Source organism: Anser cygnoides, chromosome 7 (assembly GCF_040182565.1).
Source record: "Anser cygnoides isolate HZ-2024a breed goose chromosome 7, Taihu_goose_T2T_genome, whole genome shotgun sequence".
Lineage (NCBI taxonomy): Eukaryota > Metazoa > Chordata > Aves > Anseriformes > Anatidae > Anser > Anser cygnoides.
The window spans coordinates 24,934,145-24,951,728 of NC_089879.1; the positions used below are offsets into that span (position 1 = coordinate 24,934,145).

The following is a 17,584-nucleotide window of genomic DNA, read 5'->3' on the forward strand; positions in this document are numbered from 1 at the left end:
AGACGGATGTCATCCTCTGTGCTTGTGCATACCCTAGCCCTCCTGTGGATGTTGCTTGGGATGAGTGCCTTGTGGTACGATGACATTCATCCCATGGGCATGGCCAGCAGGGATGATCAAGGCCACTCGATGCTGCTTTCACGTGTCCCATGAAGCCTGGCAGTGGGGGGATCAGCCTGGGACACTCGGCTCTGACATGCTTAACAAGCAGGGAGGTGCAGGCTCGCGGTCGTTTGGCGTCTTATTAATCACATTTAACGCGTAGGTTGCTTTAGCGCTGATCATTTTAAAATTCCCTGTCGGAAAGGTTACCTGTATAATTATAGGTATAAATCTCGGGGACGTTCTTGCCAAAACAAATGGAGCGTCTAGCGCTCAGACCAGGGATAAACCCAAAGAAGCCGTAAAAAGGGTTTGTAATAATGGAGCGCGAAATCTGCACCCATTGCAGGGCTGAGAGGAGTGAGGCACCGCCAGAGATAAATTAGGCATTTGTGCAGGTAGTTCTTGCAGTCGTTCTGAAGTTCTTGCAGTTTCCCTGACATGTACAAAAGTAAGAGCTGTTGATCTCTGGGCAGTAAGTTGTGTCACCACGGGTGACACAGGGTTTGAAGGGTCTTGGGTGGGGGTGAGGATAACCTGCTTGTGAAACAGGTCTGGGAAGTGCTGACAAATACCCTGGTTAGCAGCAGAAAGCTTCAGTCTCTTTAGTCACTGCCTGAGAAATGTGAGATAGATATATCTATATATAATATAGATATATATAAATAATCAAAATATGTATATATAATCAAAATATAACCTATCTGTATATATATATTTTAACATTTGAGATGGGTTAGGTGTCTATCAGAGCATTTTTAAGTTCACACATGCCCTTAGAAACCTGGCTCTTGGGATTTGCCTCTCCCCTGCTACAATCCCATGGGAAAACTAACCTCGTTCCCTATCCCCTCCTCAAATTCCAGGTGTCTCCTGACCAGAGCAGCTCCTGGATGGAGAAATTCACCCCACTTCACGCATGTCATCTCCCGAGGGCTGTTTGTCCACCTCCTGCCTTGCTGGAGAGGATGCCAAGTAGGTAGCTGGAAGGAGAGATGCTGATCTGAGTTTTTTGGTCTGTGCCTGTGCTCAGCACACAGGAGGGAGGATTAGTCACAGTTCACGCTGTCATAATAAATTAAGGTGTAAGGACAACAATATAATAGAAGTAAAGCACGTGCAAAATATTCTGCATTAGTAGTAAGAAGAAATATTAGACTCGAGTGTTTTGGATTGCTAATTGCAGGATGTGTTAATTGCAAGGCAAGCAATACAGCCCCTTATATAAGCTCCAGTGCACATAGCTTGCATTATGAATAGGAAGAGGAGTATGTGGGAAGTTGTCTCGATGAAACCAAGACAAACATCTAAAAACACTTAAAATACTCATCTGAAGCCCTCCTCCTGTCTCTGTGGTATCCCTGTTAATCACAGCCCGCTATAAAAGCACTGCCTGCGTTTTGTCTCTTAGGCTCACGTTAGTTGCTTCCAACTTTCTCATCAGCCCCATCTATAAATTCAGGCTATTCTTAAATAAGACTGGTGCCACACAAAACCACTTCTCCCATCCTCGTGCACTGTCTAACGATTATTCCGTTATCCCTTTATATAACTGAATCAAGCCTGACACTTAAAGCACTCCCTTAGGGAAGTTATTGAATTTAACAGGGCTGAAACCAACAGGGTTCTAGAGAAATGCTCTAAAAACCTGGGCAAGATAATGGAAAACAATATCTTTGCTGTAAGTTTCTGAACCACCCTATAAAATTCTATGGGAAGAATGAAATTCTCGAGGACTCTTTTTTTGCCCATAAAAGCTGATTATGAGTAAATTGGTCCCAGTGCTTTTATTGTTGAGCCCCAAAAACTCAGTGTATACTTTTATCCTGCTTTCTCTCTCCTGTGCAGAAGGATGTTTTGGCTCTGCTCCTTAGCGGTTTGTTCTCATTTCGCCCCCAGATGGGCTGTTGTTTAATCCAGCCCCGTGGTACCAAGTTCTGCCACGACTCGCTCCTCGAATAGCTTTTCCCTGCGAGTCCCTCACCTTCCCGTGTCTCTGACAGTGTTGGCTGCTTGGTTGTTTTTTTATTTTTCCCTCTTTTTATTCTGACTTTGGAAGAAAGCTTAACTTCTGCTCTCCATTTGTGCTAAGGGGAGAGATGGTGACTGGAAGAGGAGAGGTGCTCTGAAACAGAAACAGGACAACCAGTGTTGCCTGCCAGCGGTGAGGGCTTCTCCAACCTTTTCCAATACTTCTCCAAGCTTCCCAAGCCAGAAAATAACAGCTGAGGCCCTCAGCTCCCAGGAAAAGATGTTTTTTCAGTGGACAGAGGATTACAGAGTGTCCGAAGCTCTGACACTGCCAGGGATTTTGCATTACCGCGCCTGATAATTCTCCCAGGAGCCTGTGCAAATATTCTCATGAATGAAAACCACTGAGCTACTTCACTGGTATTTGCAATTCCTTTTATTCACGCCGACTTTTTCTTGCTGAGACTGCTCGCACAAAGGGCGAATAAATATTCAGAGTGCTCCTGCCTGAAACGCGCCTGCCGATGTTATGAAATGTTCTTCTTATTTTCCCAGTGCATTCAAACAATTTCAATCGAGGAACCTTTAAAGAAACTCCTGCTTGTAAAGGGAAGGTGACTGAATAGGGGAACAGAAAGATGATCACACAATCACCTCCTCACCTAAGTGAAAAAAACTAGCAGTGACTTGGGGACACCCAGATATTAATTGAGAAGCTGAAATGAGCCATTTAATGCTGTTTGCGCAGATAGTAAATGTTTCTCCCATTGACTTGTTTGCATGCGCGTTTTGTTTTGTGCTCTTTAACAAGAGGAGGAGGAAGGAAAAAAAGTTGCAGCCAAAACACTTGGTGTGATTCCACTTGCTCTACTCTTTTCTTAAGCACGGTGGCTGCGGTGCCTGTGTTTGAAGACATATTTCAGAAGGTGCCCCTTTCTCTTCAGGACGTGCCTTAAAGCTGGCATTCAGCTCAGCATGATGTGATCGGAGGTGACATCGCATTGTTCGTGGGACAGGGTAGGTAAAAAAAAAAAAAAAAAAAAAAAAAAAGAGCTGAAAAGGCACTGTGAAATTCGGAGCTGCTGAAAGCTCCCAGTGGCAGGGATGAGACTTTCTGGGAGGATGGAGGCAGATGTGGCTCTTTGCATCGCAGGTACTAATGCATCTCTAGTCTAGCCTCAAGCTTTCTCTCCCAGTATCTTATTATTTGTCAATGTACAGCAGAACTGGCTAAAGAGACCCAGAGATTTCTCCCCAAATCGTAGCATCCCTCTGCTCAAATCCTGCTGCCCAACGTGTGTGTCAAGTGGGACCATTTCTCACTGACAGCCCCAGGCAAATGGGAACAGCTGCCTAAAGCCAACTGGGCAAGATGGCCATGGAAACGTTCACCGTGTGGAAAAATCTGTGTGCTTTCTTCTTTAAGCAATAGAAAGGAAGTTGTACTTCTGGAATTGTTTTTACATAGCTCTCCGTGGTTCAAAATGCACAGCAAGGCTGCAGGGCTGGGAGAGGGACCAGACAAGTCTCTTGTCCAGTCTGAGAGATGTTGCTATTTGGGGAGAAACCCATCGCTCTGGGGTACCCAGTGTAAAACTCCTCTCTCCAAGGTTGTGCCTTTACCCCTGGAGAGGATGCTGAGCCCGCCATTGTGATCTCCTGCACCAAGGCTGAGCGTGTCGAGGACCATTCACCGCGTCCCTGAGCTTGGAAAGGAGGACGTGACACCTCAGGTACAACGGGGTCCCAGCCATAGTTGGCAGAGACCCCACACCACCCATAAATCTCCATCAGGGTCTTCAGCAGGAGGGCGGCAGAGACACCAGGGGCTGTTTTGGGGCTGAAATGCAGAATGGGGCCATGTGGCGGGGCGCAGCGCAGGGGCTGCAGCTTGCATGCTGGCTGAGCAGCTCTGAGCCCACCCCTCATCACTTCTGGGGGCCTTGTAACCGAGCCTGTTTGCTGTTCCTGGCCCCATAAAATTAATAGGTTGTGGCAGGTGGTGGGAGGAACAGGAGGAACGGGAGTGTGCCAAGTGCTGAGGAGCCCATCTCGATAACTCGGGGTTATCCTCCCGGCGTGACCGCTCCGGCCGGGGCTGGCGGGGCCGCACCGTTTCCTCATTACTGCGCCGCAGAGAACTCGGGTGTCCAACCCCAACTATCAGTATTTTGTGTTTCCAAGGCAACCCCGGCTTTAACAGCCTTCGTAATGACATCATTTGGTTGAAATGAGCATGCATGATCTTTTGATTACCACTGGAAGTATAAATTAGGTTACTTTCCCCACCCCCAGCCACTTGAAAAATAAATGCATTGGAGTGTGTGGGGGGGGCACGTTTTAAAAAAATAAAAGGAACTCGGAAGAGGGTAAATGGAAAAATCAATTTTTACATTAGTGGAGTCCTCATTCAGCATTTCTTCTCTTTATAGATTTAGATAACTGTGATATCTTAGTTTCACAGAGCAAAGAAATTAATTACTTACTAATGGTGCAATTCAGAAATTAATTTATGTTATCCATTTAAATGTGTCATTATTAATCAATTTAAACGAAGGGACCTGTAAGCCAGCACCATCTAAACTGACTTATGATGCCGGAGGACTCATCCTGCCCCTTTCTCGCTGGCAAACACTCTGTGCCTGCTACCTGCAAGCTGTTGCACCTCCAAGGGCGCTGGCATCCCCAAAACAAGACCTAAAGGATTTCCGGGCTGTTATTAAACATTTTAAAGCTCCTTTCATATTTAAGTTACTCGAATTTCTGATCTGAGGTTCGATCTTCTGGTTTTATTTAATTTTTTTTGGCTGGTTTTTCTCGTAAAGTGATGTACAGAAGGAGGATGCTCCCTTGCAGAGATGCTCTTGGCTTCCCAGTAGGTCTTGGCCATGCTGTGGGGTCTTAGCTCGTCATGAACCATGGGTTCCTTTTAGGGTTGGAATGGGGCAGCCACGTTAGGAGGGTAATAATTAAATTGTCACAGACCTGATTTTTTTTTTTTTTACTGCTGTATTTAGAAGAAAAGAGGTAACAGACTGCGGGACTCTTCTTTTTCTGAATAAAGTTGGTCTCAGGCTGAAAAGGGGGACCCCATACCATGCAATAAATCAGGATTAAACTAAACAGTGCTGCTCAGAAGCCCTCAGCTGCTTTCTCCAGGATTTCAGTATGTTGCAGCTTTTCTGTGCCCAGCTGCCTGGGCCTTTTTATGGTAGGCAAGAGTCTGATTTATTGTTTTACGCTGTTTATGTTATTAATGCCTCTGAAAATGTTGGATCTGCCACATATTTCTTGGCGCGCTCCTTGGAGTAAATGGCAACTGTGATGGCTTTGGAAGATGATTTGCTGAAGGATACTGTATTAAAATTCTGTTTGGACATTTGGGCTGCTGGTATAAGGATGTGATAGCCATTTCCTTCCTGTAATGATATACTGTCATGTTAATTTTGATGATATCTCACTGTAAAATAGAGGGATTTGAAAGCCTGCAATTTGAGAGCCTGGAGTTGTACCTATCTGTCTGTATCTATATTTATATACAGGTTATTTCTTTTTTCTTTTTTCTCTTTCAAAGTAATGCTTGCACTTAACATCTGCTGTATCGATGATGATTCTTTATTAGGTCTGGAGAAATTTAGACGTGTGCTGATGGTAAACCAGCTTTTTTCTAACTAAAAGGGTTTCAGATGAGTTTCGTGTTCTTTCTCAGTGTTTTGTTTTTCAAACCAATTACTGCCCTGCTGCCCACATCAGGCAGGTTTCAGCCTGAAAGTTCCCTTTGTTGAGCTAAAATATGGTCTCTGCTAAATGCTGAGCAGCGATGGCTAGAGATGAATAAGCAGCAGGTTGCAGAATTAATCAAGAAATCATTTAGCACCTGCAAATAAATACTTGTAGCTGAAGTCTTTATCTTTTTCTCGGCTCCTGCTTTGTTTTGGCTAGGTCCCTGGCTTCAGAGCAGAGGTGGGAGAGAAGCAGCTGGGATTTAAGTCTTCCTCCCTTCTCTGCCCCTCTTTGACCTGTGCCCATGTGCTGCCGCCTCCTCTTTAAGGGATCATCTCTGGGCCAAGCCAGGACCTCTCTCCCCACAGATATTTGTTCCCTGGCTTATTTTCCCAGCTGCTTCCACGTGCCACCACTCCTCTGAGGCTCGGGCAGGGGGTGGGAGCGCTCCCCATCTGCCGCAGCAGCCCTCTAGCTGGTTGGATTTGTGCTGGAACGGGTTTTGGAGCATCCTCGCCATCCCTTCTGTGATCCCTTTTTGGTGATCTTTGCGGTGCACCAACCCATTTCTCCCGCAGCCGTAAGTCACGGGGTAACCTTGGCAGTGGCTTTACTGACAGGGCTCTGGAGGGTTTGATGTAGGAGTCCAGCCTTTATTCATTGCCAAGCTAAAAAAAAAAAAAAAGGTTAGTATATAAAACATTCAAAAGCTTTCTTGCTTTCTCAGATGTAGAAATTGAGAAGGAAAGATAAACCCAGGTTAAAGACCTGGACTTCCAGATGCTTGCTGCTGATTGTTTATGAATCTTGTCCCTTTTTAGGATGAGAGAGCAGTCTGGGGCATTAGCAGTCAGATATCTATTCATTTCCCTCCTCTTTCCTTCCATCCATGTCCAATAGCCACAGAATATTTTGGTCACATCCTTTTCTAATGCCTTAGACTTTTATGGGGGCATGCTCCGATCTTTTTTCTTTGAATCCTGAAGCTTTACTGCACGATGAGAATCGGTCTTGGAGCCTTGCAGGGTGCCGAGCTGCTGGTGACTGTGCCCTTAACCCCGCAGCCTGGGGATCAGAGGTGGGGGTTTGGTTATTTCCATTGCTGCCTCATGTCCCCATGCAGGAGGACAGCTTCATTTCTGCCCCATCGCTGCTCGCTGCGATCTTGACAGAGCTCCGTCTCCGTAATCCCGCGCCGCGTCCCCGCTGACAGCTGCAGCGGTGCAGAGCAGAGCCCCGCGGCAGGAAGGCTTAGGGCAATTTGCTCCCGAGCTGAAGCTAATCCCTAAGGATGGTAACTGGCTTAAGACCAGAAAATGGGACCTTTTTGTGGCTTCCTTTACCATTTCTTTCTCTCCTAGCCTTAACAGTGGGATCCACGGGGTCTTCACACCTGCTGCCGCAGCCTTCCTCACTCCCCAGGTGCAGTGTTTAACCTTGCAGGTGTTATCCAGGGTGATTGCCTGGGGGCATAGATTGAAAATAAGAGCTGAGAGCCCATAAGTCTGGCTGCTCAAATGTGGGAAGAGATCCTGGGTAAGGGAATAAAACGGCTCAGCCTGGAAGTGGGCTGACACGTGGAAGGAGAGGCAGGGAGCAGCGCCCTGCTGCGATGGAGTCCCCTCACTCATCTTCAGGCTGGGCAAGCCCAGCACATAATAAAACTTCACAGAAGCAATAACCACAGTAAAAAAAAAAAAAAAAAAAGATATATTACAGTCAGAAATGTTAGGGGAAGAGGAGGCTGAGGTGCATCCTGGCAGGCCATTGCCTTTTCCCATTCTGTGACTTATTTGGACAACTTTGGGTCCTTGCAGGCAGTGTAGGCAGCTGAAGCCCAGCCAGCACCCCCCAGGGGCAGCTCCACTGTGCTGCGAATGCCACTCTTCTTCCTCTGGGTGGGCAGCGAGGGGAGCAGGGAGAGGAAGGCTGAAGGAGGAAGAAATTTGGAGGATGTTCAGCTGGAACCCGGCCCCTGCAAGTGGCAGTGATGAATGCTGTGCGCTCCGCTACTGAGCAGGCTGAACACGTGGTAGGTGTCTCCCAAGGCTTCCTCTGAAGGCATTTATCTCGTAAAAAGGAGTTTCTGGTGTGTTTGACAGATCTTGATTGATTTGCATCCTGCCTACCTCCCTGGTGCCTGTCTCTTGAACACCACAGTGTACGTGGGAGCTTTCCCCAGACACGGCCAGCCCCGGAGCAGCGCTGTGGTGCAGCTGGGGCCAGCTCTGGCTGATGCCCATCTCCTTGCCCAGCCTGCACCCTGCTCTGCCTCCAATACCGATGCCCTCCCCTTGTAATGAAGCACAAAAATCAAGGGGCAGGGGCTGAGCAAGCCAGGCTGGGCAGGGAAAAGTCAGGCAAGGTGTGGCTGAAAGAAGATGCCAGGCTCCTTGCCATCCCAGAAGAGATCAGGGCACGGAGCATCAGCAGCCTAGAGCTAGGAAAAAATGTTTTTATGTACAGCAGGGGCTGATTTTGCATACATAAACCTGACAGTTTATCCATAAGAGAGTCCTGGGATGGACTCAGATTATCCACATAAAGATGCAATATGAGGAAAAGCTTCTCCTGGGCACTTCTACCTCCTTTTGTCTCACCCAAACCTCACCTAGCCCCGAGGCACTAAGCAATGCCAGTGAACACAAAGCTTCCTTTTACACCTTGCTTCCTTCACATGGGTTGTGTAGCCTCCAAGTGATGGGGTAGGGGCAGGAAAATAGTGTTTGTAAAGCAGTCCTTGATTGATAAGCAATTTAGCAGCAGAGTGCCCTGCCTGGGAAGATGCTGCCAAGGAGGCACCTTAAGAAATTGAAAGGTGCACCTGGATCCACTTAAATGAAGGGACCTTGTTAGGGAGGCCTAATTGGGCTGCAGGAGTTAGCCCACCTGTGAGCCGGGGCTGCAGGAGCTCACAAAAGCAGGAGCGAGCTGCTCTTGCCTGGGAGCCTTTTTGCGTCAAGTTTTCTCCTTTATTCTGGGAGCTGAACTTGGAGGAAGCTCGAGAATTTGGGACAACGGGTAAGAAATATTCCGTGATTGTGGGAGCAGGTTGGAGCTAATTGGTTTCTCAGAGGGCTGCAGCTTTGTTAAGAAACTCCTTGTCTCCTCTTCTGTCTTGACATGAGATGCACGCGTGGATGCAGCATTTTCAGAGTCCTTTAGGGCTGTCTCTTCGCTCACAAACAAATGCTTTTGGGACCGGCTCAGATCTGGGGTGCCGTGTCGCAGGATGCAGATGAAATGGTGTTTATCGCTGTATTCCTAGCGGGGTGAAATGAAGCATTGAGTAAGATACGCTTACCTGAAGAGCTGAGGCTTTGAAAGTGGCACAACTCTTGTGAAATCTCTTTAAAGGGCTGTGCAGTGTGAGCAGGGCTCCGTGGCTGGGAGGGCAAGCGTTGCGCCTACTGCAGAGACTGAAATAAGCTCGGTTCAGAGCTCCCTGACTCCCTTATAACCTCTGCTGCTTGGTCCCAAAATGGAGCATGTAAAAAAGTTAACCCCTGTTTTTTCAGACTGTTGCAAGCTACAGGGATGGAGCAACCTGGGGCTGAGCCCTCTGTTCCCTTTAGAATCATCCTGCCTGCCCGAACTCAGGACAGGGACCCGCTCCTCTCACCTGATGAATTTGCTAATATTTTGCATGAGTGGAGCATGATGTCAGGTGCTTCTGTGTTCTCAGCCAGGTGATGACCCTGGTTCAGTTTCAGCTGGTGTAGCTCAACCTCCTGGCCTCCCCCTTTCCCCTATATCTGTCTCCATCCCATCCCAGGGCTGCAGGAACAGCGGGTGCTCTGCAAGATGCTGCCTGGCTTCAGCTTCTGTGCAAACAGCTGTAAGGACAAGGGTGACTTCTTTTTTCCCCCCTCGTTAGGCTATTCTGATTTATACCCCAAAATGCATTAGTCTAGTTAAATACCTTTGGTGTAAGGGCAGAAATGTTGGCTAATGCAGCGAGCAATGCTTGACCCATTCAAGGTCTTTTGCACTCAGGGATTGAGGCAGAGAATTTTGTTTCTGGTTTTCAAGATTACTGACTCTCTTATTTTTTATTTTTAATTTAAAGTGAGCACTGTGTTGTGTTAAACAGCCCCAGGTTGTAGGAAACCAAGTATCAAAGGGTCTGCTCAGATGAATGCACCTGGGTAGCACACCACACATGGTGGCTTCTGCGGGTCCCCTGTGGGCACCCTGCTCTTGTCCCAGGTCCAGGACCTTCCTCTCTACATGGGTAGAAGCCTCCTGTTCATTCCTGCTGTTGTCTTACGTGGATGGGAACACTCTGCCTGGCTTGGCAATCTGCTCAAAACCCTGGCTGGACAGTAGGAATCAGCATGTTGGGGATATATGGCCACCACTGGCAGATGGGTTCTGGGGAAATGGCTATGGATGCTGATCAAGTGGCTGGAGTTCTCGTGTTTAGATCTGGCAGGCACTACAATATTTGTGTATTTCTGCCTCTCTGGGGTCCCGGGTGGGCTCCCATACCCTTTAATTGCTGGCTTTTTGACCGATGCTTGATGTCCTTGTTGAACTCACTTTATAGGACCTCCCATCCCTGCCCTGATAATATGCAGATAACAGGATAATATTTCTGAGGTCACCACAGCTGTGACCTGCTGTGAGTGGGTCTGGCTGTCTGTAGCTGCAAGTTTTGTGTTTAAAAAACAACAACAAAAAAAACCCACTGACCCTATTTTGTGTGGCACCATGCTCCTGATGCAGAGCCCATCGTGCTCTTGGTGATGGACCAGCAGCAGGGATACCCGCGTGATCCCAGCCGTGAGAAGCGATGTTCAGAATGAAGGATGATGAAATCTTTCCATTAAAAAATAAAATGAAATGGGACCGACTTGCTGTTTCTCCTCCGTTTCCCCCCAAAAGTGCTCCGTGAATTCCCCTCTGAGCAGATCTGTCAGTCTGTGGTACGTGGGGCCACCTGCGCCATCATTTATCTCCAGTTATTTTATTTCTGCTGGTTTTTAAGCTAATAACGAGTGATGAGGGCTCATCTCCTGCTCTGGGCACCTTCCCATTACTTAACTAACAATTAATAAACCAGATAATGGAGTGTTTCTCCCTCATAGGAATAAACACTCAGCCTGTTTAGCGGTGGCAGCGCAGCATCCTCAGTCTGCTCCAAAACTGCTGCCTGTGTGCGACACAGTGGCCTGCATCTGAAGAGGCATTTCCCTCAGTTTGCAATAGGAAAACTGCTCGGTTTAGAGATTTTCAGGCCCATTCAGGTAAAATTTCCCCCCTGCTGAGCTCCAGTAGCATAGTGGCTGTGTCGCCCTGGGGGTCTGCGCCCCTCAGGGGGGGATTCCCTGGTGGCTGTCACCCCAGGAAACCTCTGACACGTCCAAGTCCCTCAGCATGCAGTTGTCCTTTTAAATATCTTTTTTTTTTTCCTCCTCTCCCCTCCTCCTACCCCTGAGTCTTTTGATTGTTTCACCTCAATCTGTCCTTTCAAAAACCAGCCCCTGCAGGATGTTGCTGGTGGCGGCGCATACTTTTTTGACATCCAGAAGTGTGCTAGACCACTGAGCTGCCATTTGGAGAGATCAAATGATTCCCAGGGCTTTAAAATTATGACACTAGCCTTGAGGGCTGGAGGAAGTGGATAGTCATGAGCTGAAAGCTGCCCCTTTGAAGTTTGGGATTTCTGGAGATGTCATCTTTTATATATATCGCCAGCCAGGTTGCTTTTTATTTCATCCCAGGGTTATTCTTGTCTGGATTCTTAGAGAGTGAGACCTCACTTCAAGGCAGAAGGGATGAGGAGAAAGATAGATGAGCCCGGACGTTTATGCATTTCATATTTCCCTTTGAAATATAATAGTGTAAGTTTTGTCAGAAATCACAATGCACCAACACCCCATGCATTTGTACGGAGCACATTTCCCCTTGGCGGATATAAATTGGAGCCTCTGCCCCTGTCCTTGTGCAGGAGCACACCTAGCCCCTAACCCATGGGCTGAGCATCACTTCTTCACCTGGGTGGTGAGAAGAAAGCTTGCTCTGAGGCTGAAGGATGGCTGGTGATGTGCTATCAGGTGGGACCGAGGGGACGGGTACAGGAGAGCTAAGATGCGCCTTCCCCCTCCTTAGAAGAAAAAGGGGGAAAAAACTCCGCCTAGGCTCAAAAAAAAAAAAAAAAAAGAAAAGCAAAACTGTTCAATGCGTCCTGTGAAAACCCACTGCCAAAAACAAAAAATAAATAAAAATTACTGGGGGCGTGTGGTTTGACTCGAGCCACCTCCTGCTTCTCACGATCCCTGTCTGGCCAAGATCTCCTGAGCAGACTCGAAGCAGTAGGCTCTGCCTGCATGGGTACTGGCTTGAAAATATGCTATGGCCAAGCAGGGCTAACTAAACTGAATTTTTGCCTGTGGTCTGTGACCTAGATGTTGTGCCCAGGGAGAGCCCATGGGTACGGTCCTTGCTAGCAGAGGCAGAAGCTGTGGCAGCGAGGGCTGTCCCATCAGGCTCCCACATCCGTCAGTGTCTTCTGCCTGGGAGGAGCTCCTGGCCAAAAAAATAAAAATAAAAGCCCCCGTGCGCACAGAGCAGTGACGGATCTGGATTGTCTGGAGAAGATGAAATAATTTATAAGCTTGGGTTTTAATGTTCCTGTTTTTTTTTTTTTTTTCCTGCAGCTGCCACCTCCCCACCTTCTGTCATTGTCGTCGAAATGAATTTACAAGGGAAAGAAAACAGTTCTTGCTAATGTTCTCACACAAACGAAACATTAGCTAGAGAGACAAAAAGAAAATAATTGATTGTGAAAGCAAACCCCCTCTGAGACAGCCTGAGCATTATCAGGAGCAGCCTGGGAGGGGAAGAGGGGGGAAAGGGAGAGGGGAAGGGAGGAGAACAGGCCGGCCTGGAACAACAAACGTAGCATTTATGATAATTATCCATGTTTTAATCCCCGTTTCCAACCAAGCATTCACTTCCTTTAATTAGTTCTTGATTAGAAAGAGATTATCTAATAAATTGCACGAGTAGGGAGCGGGTTATCTTTGCCGTGTTCCTGCACGCAAAGTTCGGAGTGGATGGGGTTTGAGAGGGGTGAGGACATGGAAAAGCTCCGTTTGCTTTTCCCTCGTTCCCTTGGCTGCAAATATTGTCCGTCGCCTGCGTTAGCAGCGCGGCCAGTGAAGTAAATCCATAATTAAGCTGAATTAGCGTGTCCTCAAAAGTTTTACATGCACGGACACAAAGGAGGCTCCTGCTTGGAGCCTTTCCAGCGCGATTTGCAGGGAGGGGAGAGAGTGGTTTATTGAAAGAGCACACTGCTGAAGTTCTGGGTGGTGGCTGTGGTGTGTGCTGAGAATACGAGTTGGGGTTTGCTGGTTGGGTGGGATTTCCTTCATCCACCAGCGAGCGCTGGGAGTGGTGTGCCAGAATCACCTCTCCATTGCCCCGTGCGGCACCGTGGTGATGCTTGGGTGGTGTCCTCCAGCACCAAGTTGAGTCTGGCATTGCTGGACCAAGTTTCTCCAAACTGTGGCTCTGTAAGAAAGGAAAGGGAGGTGGAAGAAGCGGTCATGAGGCTGGGCAGGGTCTGGACAGGTTTCTCGGAGCGGGTGTTTCAGCCCAAAGTGACCTCGCTATCGATCGAGGCAGTCGATAGGCAGCTACTTAAGAATAAAGTTCCATTTCCCCGTTTCTTCTTCTTCTTCACTTTAATTATCTAAGATAGATAAGCAGCTGCAGGCCAATTAGAAAACAATTACCCGCTGTAATCAATGCTGGCTTGGAAAAAGGGGGAGGGCGAAAGCGTAAATGCTGAAGAAGTGCCTTAAAATGCAGTGCCGAGGTAACCCTGTGTGCGGCTGTCTGTGAGAGCCACAAGCATCTGTGCCCAGAGGGCCTGGGGCAGGAATGGGACACGGCAGAGTGACGCCCGTGATGAGCATGGGAGCATGGTGGCCTCCAAAGGCTGTGTTGGGGACTTGGGATGGCATAGGAGGGGACACAGCCATGCTCTGGTCTCGAGAAAGTCCCTCCGTTTCCCTAATAATCCTAATTTTATATGAACTGTAATAGTTCTGCACTGAGTATTGCCAATGGGGTCTTGTGGTTATAATGGGTAGCCGGATGAAAATACAAACTTGGTTCTCAGTGGCAGGCAAAGGAAGCGAATCAAATGATAGGAATTAGCAGAAAAGCAGAGAAAACCAGAAAATAGTATTATGCTGCCCCAGGGGGTGCATCTGTGTTGGGAGCGCTGCTGGCCTCCCACCAGCGGGGTGGGAAGGATGGGGAGAGGCACTATGGGTGGTGGGATGGGGAAACGCTTCTCGCGGGGACTGAGTAACCAGGGCAGGGTGATGGAGCCCTGCTTTTTGGGGCAGTCGGTAAGGAAGTTAGGCTTTTTTCCCACAAAAAAGGGACTTTTTTGCATTTTTCACAGCCTAAATCCATCAAAACCCTTTCGGGTGTTTCTCTGATGTCGCTGTGGCAGTGGCTGGAGTGTCACCATCGCGCGTTGTGACCTCACGGTGAGTGCCCAAGGAGGGCAATTGGGTGAAGCAGGACGGGGTAAGCCTTGGATTAAACAGCGATGTATTTTATTCCATTAGTGCTCAATTACCAAAATCCTCGTGGCAGGAAATGTGTGCACCGCTGCCCTTCGGAAGTGTTGGTGTTTAACCCTCTGCACTGCAATTAGAAAGGGAAAAAAAAAAAAAAAGGTAATTTTCAACCAGATACTGGTTTTCATTAAGCCACAATGGGCATTTAGAAAGGAAGCTGTGGGCACCTGTGGGCACACCTGATTTCACCACAAGCTGGAAAATCAAGGTGCCAGGAGTGAATGGACTACTGACAGCCCTGCTGGGGCAGAAATGGGCTCTGCTTTCCTGTTCTGCAACAAACCTAAGCAATACCTTAGGTGAGACCTGTGAGAGGGACAGCCTAGCAATGTGTCTGCTTGTCTGGGGGCATCCCAGCCCCAAAAGAAACTCTGGATTTGGGCCTCAGCCCGCTGGCACAACTGGGGTGTTTACACGAGTCCTTGCAAAGCAGAACAAATGTTTTCACTCCTCTTAGCGACTCCGTTGCCTTACTCTTTTTTATCTGCAGTTCTCAGCCTTCCTCTGATAAAGCTGCCCTTTTTCCTTTGCTGCCAAAGCTTTCTTCATTACTTTTTTGCCAGCCCAGCTCCAGGTTGCGCTTGCATGGATGTTTTCTGCCCTGAACCGTGCCCGCCTCCCGTGACAGATGGCCGGCTGAAAGGGCTTGGCGTTAAATCTACTGCCCGTGTCCATGAAACGCAGCGACTGAAACAGAGCATGGGGTGACCGGTTCTTAGAGATAAAACAACCCTTGCGGTCCCACAGCCCATACCCTGTGAGATGAAATCCTACAGAGATGCAGGAATGACCCCGGTGCCTCCCTGCTCATCCTATATCCTGCTTGCATCGTGGACACTGACTGCGAGGTGCCGAGTTTATATTTGTAATATAAATGGACTATAAATGTTGGACTGGGAGGAGTCTGACACCTCTGAGCCGTGGGTGACGAGCTTGGAGAGCCCACGGGACACAGCAGAAGCCGTCCTGGGCTGGGATGTGCTTGTGGGGCTGCATGCAAGGACCCCGTCCTGCTCTGGAGGCGATGCTGGGGTCGGTGTTTCGCCCCAAAGGGCTGCTTCAGAGCTGCTAAGGGATGGCATTTGATTGCCTCCCGTGGTCACCAGCATTTGTTTCATCAGATGCAACACGCAATCACCGGAGTTTGGTGAAGTGTTCACGAAACAAGTGTTCCTTCCTCGTACGGAGCCGTCTGCGCAGCGATGGCTAACTGCAGCGTAATTATCAGGCCGTGGTGAATAATTCATAGCGAGTAATTTAATCATCCCAGCCCTTTCTGCCTAAATCAGGTAGTGACTCACGGTTTCTGTGAATTATTCTTAGAGCAGTTTAATGGCACCGATTTTATGTGGGGAGGTCAATCAGCAGCGTTTGAAGCCCGGCGGTGGCAGGTGGCTCTGTTCCTTGACCGGGCAGGGACAGTTTTTTTTTTGCAGGAGCTTGAAAGAGGTGAAATAAAAATGATTCCCTATGTGCGGACTCACTGCTCCGAGACCTGTTAGTCCTGAATGGCTTTGCTGGTGAAATTAGGGTGCTGAAATATTCACGGCAAAAGCAAATACAGACACAGTGAGGTTGGGTTTTCATCGCTTACCTGGCTGCAACGATTGCGGATCACCACGGATCCACGCGTGGAGCCCCTGGCCTCGAGGAGCTGCAGGGATGGGTGGAAGAGGAGGCTTTCTGCCCGCAGAAAGGATGCCAGCAGGAGAAGCATCGTGTGCATTTCCCTGCCAGGTCTTCTGCCTGGGGAGCTTTCTGATCTATCTCCCCAATTGGCTTTCCCCAGGAGCGCGTGCGTTGCCTTCGCCTCCCAAAACACACACGATCTGTCACAATTTGCAGCCTCCGCTTCAGCAAGGAGGGGGCAGACAAATTCATCTCTATAAACGCTTCCTTTTTTATTACAGTTAATGCGCACCTTTTGCCTTGTGTAATGGACCTTTCATTTTTTTGGAAAAAAAAATAAGCTTGACATCTTCCTATTTTATGTCTTTTTTTTCCTTTTGCTGCGCGCAGCATCCCGCTCCATCCGCGTGATCCAGGCAGAGTAATGGGGCAGGATGCGTGCAGCTTTTCTTTCTCCACATCGCCCTTTGAAATTTTGGGGTGCAGTGCTCTTCGGATGGATGCACGACCCTTTTGTTCCACAAGGACTGCCTGCAACCGGGCTCCTGCGGCGAGGGACCGTCTCCTTTGGCTTTGGCGTGTTGGAGTGTAAAAGAGCTGACCCTGCCGGGATCAGGCTTGACCCCAAACTGTTAAGGAAAAATGTCGAGACAGATTGGAGGCCCTGACCGCTTTGGTTTTTCCCCCTCTCGTGTCCTCGAGCTGTTTTCTGCAGCTGCAGGGAAGGTTCAGAGTGCGGTGCAGCACCCCTACCTGCCTGCTCTGGTGCGTGCCCACATCCCTGCGTGGTGCTGGTGGGTGTCAGCCCGCGGTGCTGGGTGGCTGTAGGGTGGCAGTGCATCCCAGGAGAGCATCACCCAGCTCCTGGGTCCTGAATTGGTGGTGCTCCGTTGGTGAGATGGGGCAAGTCCTAGCTTTGGGCACATCCCCCTGTTAGTGCTCCCCACTGCCATCAGGGGACAGGAAGGCTGAAACCATATGGAGTCTGGCTTCTGTTTTCCAGGAAGCCTTGGGAATCTGTCTTTAAAAGAAGAAATCTATTTTATTTTTTTAAGGCAACCTGCTCTGTAGGCTTGCTACAATGCTTTTTAAACTGAGACTGTAGCTTGCACGGTGCCCACTTAAGAGCTCAGCTGGAGGGAAGATGATCCGGCTTTAGAAAAGTGCATGTGTGGGGAAAACACTAAAACAAGATTTTTTTTATATTTTGCGTCGCTTGATATGGAAAAAAGCCCCCACAAAACAACTGCTTTAGCACCTCCTGAGGTTCCTGTTACATGTTTTGAAAGCAGCTGGGTGGGAGCTAAGGGGAGAAGGCTGTGAGCTGTGCAGGTCTGGTGCATGTGACAGCTCCCTGTCCAAGGGGACACACAGGGGTTAAGGTAATGTTTGTCTCTTTGTGTACAAAAACATCACTGAGAGGGTGCTCCTCCCTGGAAATGGGTGTCTTTGTCCCCTTCTTTTGGACCCTGGGGGAGCAGAAACCTCTGGGGAGAGGGAATGAGGTGCCCTGAAAAATATCAGGGTGTGATGCTTGGGTGAGCAGAGTATGT

General features: G+C 48.6%; 1 protein-coding gene across 1 annotated transcript in view; it reads left to right on the forward strand.

Annotated features, from left to right (window-relative positions):
* The window catches only part of UNC5B (unc-5 netrin receptor B), a 143,487-nt gene that overhangs the window by 18,964 nt on the left and 106,939 nt on the right, over positions 1-17,584 (forward strand). The window contains exons 7-9 of the mRNA XM_067000999.1: positions 969-1,077; positions 2,195-3,090; positions 3,684-3,806. The gene's annotated coding sequence lies outside the window, so the exon portion shown is untranslated. The remainder of the gene's footprint in view (positions 1-968; positions 1,078-2,194; positions 3,091-3,683; positions 3,807-17,584) is intronic.